Raw genomic sequence first — 4,882 nt, 5'->3', positions numbered from 1 at the left:
ATTCTTTTTCTAGGATTCCAAAAACGAAAATGGGTTATAGTTCGGCCATGGGTTCTTTTTGCTCACTGAATTTTCTTGCAACTCATATATATGTTATGATACTTTTCTCGCCTAACATAACAAAGAAGTGCATTTGGCCTGCTTCCTCTTTCATTGCCTCTGTTCGTTAGTTTTTTTATTCTTTTTAGACTTAAATTCTTTGAAATTATGAGGAGAAATGTGAAGAAAGAAAAAAAAACAGATAAGGGTGATGCATCTGCTAAACCGGTTCGAACCAAGGTGGCAGGAGTGGCCCGAGATGACTCGGCAGATGTTGAGTCGGATGAACCGAATCGAGAAGAGGATGCGGCAGATAGGAGGGTTCTTCGCTCCAAATACCTTGCTGTGATGACCAAAATAAGCGGTTATTTTTATTTTTCTTCTTCTTCTTTTCCTGAAAGGATATTAATCTCATTTCACTAGTTTTTTTTTGTTTTAATTTTCTTTCCAGATTTGAGCTAAATTTTTGCTTTTTCTAACTTGAATTTTTGGCGGTGCAGATGCAAGGGAAGAAATATCGAACGTGGATTCTAATAAATTTAACATAATCATTAATGAAGTCGACAACTTACATCAACAAGGTTTCCCTTTGCTTTTCCTTTAAGTTTTAGAGAATTTGTTTTCATTTACTTGTTACGTCTCATTTTGTTGTTCTTTAATAGCTTTTTAAATATTCAACATTTTCATAAATTATCACATTTCTTTTAACTTCTTAAAGGAAGTCCGTTAAGCGTTAATTTGTTGAATTTGTTTGAGATTTTCTAGGTTTTAGTTTAATTAACTTAGTAGCCTTTGTTCATTTCTTTTTTATGTGGAAAAGTTGAAAGAATTTAATCTGCAGATAGACTCACATTGGTCATAAAGAAATATATATTTATTATTGTCATTAATTTTGGTGCTTCTCTTTTTCATGCTTGTAGTTTTGAAGCCACGTGAACAAGTAGCCGATGCGGAGGCATTGTTAGGCTTAGCCAATACATTGCCAACTTCTGTTAAGTCCATCTCTTGTGAAGGAATCAGCCTAGCAGACTTCGTCAATTGTTTAATTAGGGAGTTTTGGGAAATCCACCAGTAGCCTTGAAACACAAGAAAATGAGCAGATATCGATTGATTGGAAAGAAATTGGGGTGGCTGTTTCACCATTCTTTAGAACCTGCAAAGGAATTTGCACTATGTTAGTTCTTTTATAGATACTGTTTTGAGTTTTCTTTTTGGTCTTTAATGGATTGGGTGTTAAGGATTGTTGGATTCTTGCTGAATTGTTTTGCTTTGTGCTGATCTTTAGGCTTGGACCAATGAGTAATGAGTTGTTTGGTACCATAAGCTTAGCACTCATAATTTACATTGTGTCTGTCTACTCTTTTAACAACCATTGTTGACAAAGAGTTATTGTTGTGCTCAACAGGTTGATGAAACTGGTGCTGAAGAGAAAACTGATACTTGAAAGTTTGATCTTGAATAGAAGTTCATTTGCACAGGCTGTCGAGAATTTATTTGCTCTTTCATTCTTAGTTAAAGATGGAAGAGCCGAAATAGTGGTGAATGGATCTGGTTCTCATATTGTCTGTAAGTATATATCAAGACAATCGACAAACAATTCACTTAGCATTATACCTTGATAATGCAATTATCTCATTCTTGTTTTTTTCGGCACCTAAAATGCCCTATTTGCCTCGTCCATAGCAAGTGGTGAGGTCGCTTATGACCATTTTGTGTTGATTCGACTTTAAGGATGGAAGGTATGGAATGTGCTATCATCATATATAATCCCAATATTGCAAGAACTATTGAGTATTATGTTTAGTCAATATTCTTAATAATAAAGCGATCTTAGCGATTGTTGAATTGCCTAAATTAGTATGGATACAATTGTGAGTCTATCTGCAATGCTTATTGCCATTTTAGAAAAAAGGACCAATCTATTATTCATTTCTAGAAGGTGGATTATAATAAATTTTTAAAAGTTAGGTCAATTTCTTTTTTAATTTGGTCGTTTAAATTTGAAATTTTACAATTTAATCATCTAATTTTACAATATCATTAACTAATTTAAATAGTTAATACCGTTAAATGAGAATAATATTTCAATTTTAATCGTATTTTGACTTTCGCAATTAAATGAGAATAATATTTCGATTTTATTTTCATTAGAAATTATAATTCGACAACTCAACGAAACAATTATATTAGTCTCATATTTCAATTTTTCCATTACTTTGAAATATTTTTCCATTACAAGATCATTTGCACCATTTTGTGGGGTATATTGCATGTCTGCAAATGCCTTGTCTTTCAATTTGTCATTCGCTATAATTCATGCCTTGTCTTTTAATCGCTATAATTCATGCCATGTCTGCAAATGACTATGGCTTGTTGCCTTGTTGCCTTGTAGGCCCGAATTGACTATGGCTCTAATATTTGTTCATATGAACTTGTTTTGCATATCTTGCTTTCTCATTTAGGTCAGAGTTGCTGTTCACTTTTGTCTTCTCGTTTATTAGCCAAATTTACATGCCATCTGCTTTTGTTATTCTTACTACATTTTTTAGGTAGTAATGTACTTACATTTTTTTTTTCAGATTTGCTTGAAATTGAGGAAATATAAGGTATTTATTCCTATGTTTCCTAATTAGTTTTCTTAAAAAATGTCCAACTTAATAACTTATATAATTCACATAATAACTTACATAATGAACAACTTAACAACTCACATAATTTACATAATACATATATATATGTCATACCATATAACTTAATAACTTATATAATTCACATAATAACTTACATAACTTAATAACTTAACAACTCGCATAATTTACATAACTTAATAATTTTAAAATATATCATTCCATAACTTACAAATTAAATACAATAATTAACAACTCACATAACTTAATAAGTTATACATGTTATATCATAACTCACATAATAACTTACATAACTTAATAACTTATATATATGCATAACTTAATAACTCATATTATTTAAATAACTTAATCATTGTAAAATATATCATTCCATAACTTACAAATTAAATACAATAATTAATAACATACATAATACATAACTTTTCAACTATTTTATATGTGCTTGTTTTATTTCAACTACTTTATATGTGTTGTTATTGTTGTAATTAGTTACTAACTTTTCAACTATTTTATGTGTATTGCGATAAAATGCCTAGAAGAAAATACTGAATATGATGAAGATGTTTCAAAGAATCGCAACATTCGCCGTCATAGTGTATTGTATAAATATTTTTATCATTTTAACTTTTAACATTTTTGTAAAAATAATATGAATTATATTTTATTTATTGATATTAATATTATTTTATTCGTTTAATTTGAAATATTATATAGATTTATTGCTTGTGGCTGGTTTAGATTGGGTTGCTTTTGATTTGTTGCTACAGGATGGCTGAAAATATGAAAAATTAAATTTCACAAAAATCTCAAAATTAGTGGCGTTTTTAAAAAAAGCGCCGCTAAAGGCCACCAAACAATGACGGCATTTGTGGGAAAAGCGCCGCTAAAGCACATGACCTTTAACGACGTTTGTGAGAAAAGCGCCGCTAAAGAACATGGCCTTTAACGGCGTTTACGGGAAAAGCGCCGCTAAAGAACATAGCCTTTAGCGGCGTTTTCGAAAAAAGCGCCGCTAAAGAACATGGCCTTTAGCGGCGTTTTCGAAAAAAGTGCCGCTAAAGAACATGGCCTTTAGCGGCGTTTTTGAAAAAAGTGCCGCTAAAGAACATGGCCTTTAGCGGCGTTTGTGGGAAAAGCGCCGCTAAAGAACACGACCTTTAGCGGCGTTTATTTCTATAAACGCCACAAACGTTAGCGGCATTAGCATCAGCGGCATTTTTTGCGGCGCTTTCAAAAGCGCGGCAAATACTTTTAGCGGCGCTTAAAGGCCTAAAAAAACGCCGCTAAAAACCTGTTTTGGTGTAGTGAGGTATTGGAATTTCACTTTCGAATAAAGTTAATTCATATTTCTATCTTTCTTTATCGATCCTCAGACTCGTTTAATTGTATCGCATGGTCTTTCGCATGGTATCAGTAAATATATATATCGCAATTTATATTTCTCCAACATATTGACCTGATATATCTTTTACTAATTTGGCTTGGACACAAGCCCGCATAGATCAATCATCTTCCATCCCAATTCAATGTCACAATACATCATCAAATAAAATTGAAATAGTTATACTGGCACATAAGTGCATCATCTACCAACTGAAGTGTAACCTAAACATTTAATAGGTAACATATTTTCAATCTCTTTATAAGTTTAATTTTCATTCTATCAATCCCAATTCGTACACAATTCACTATTCAAATACAGTACGCAACATATTTCAACTTGATTTTCACACCGAGTACAACGTATTTGATTAAATCATACTACTTCCTATTTATCACATAGATAACTAAACCTACAATTTAAATCACAAGCAATATTTCATAATTATTTTGTATGCAGTTCACATATATATTGAACCCCATGTCAATATTTTAATAATTCTAATTCTATAAGCATTACTCGTATTCAAGTGGCCCTCGGGCTCGTTTTTAGCCCATATCAGAAGATACCTTATTTCACATTTTCATTAGTTTCATTTTGTTACCTTTTTTACCATTATATATACAGGTACGCATATTCACCACCCCTGGTTGCCTGAAAATGATGATGCTAATACGATACATAATACCACCTTGAATTGTGTAACAAATACACCAGTTTGTGCCTCATTGAAATATTCGAAGCAGAAGTTTATGCCCAGCACTCATCGATATAACCGAAGGAATTTGGCACGCAGTGCCTCATCAAAATGTCT

The 4,882-nt window shown here is 32.0% G+C and overlaps 1 pseudogene; it reads left to right on the top strand.

Annotated features, from left to right (window-relative positions):
- The first annotated feature begins 207 nt into the window (after window positions 1-207).
- On the top strand, window positions 208-1,658 carry LOC105786967 (non-structural maintenance of chromosomes element 4 homolog A-like; annotated as a pseudogene).
- Window positions 1,659-4,882: the final 3,224 nt, after the last annotated feature.

The sequence above is a fragment of the Gossypium raimondii genome, chromosome 1 (assembly GCF_025698545.1).
Source record: "Gossypium raimondii isolate GPD5lz chromosome 1, ASM2569854v1, whole genome shotgun sequence".
Lineage (NCBI taxonomy): Eukaryota > Viridiplantae > Streptophyta > Magnoliopsida > Malvales > Malvaceae > Gossypium > Gossypium raimondii.
The sequence above is the reverse complement of the archived record's forward strand: the minus strand, read 5'-3'. Positions and strand labels throughout refer to the sequence as shown.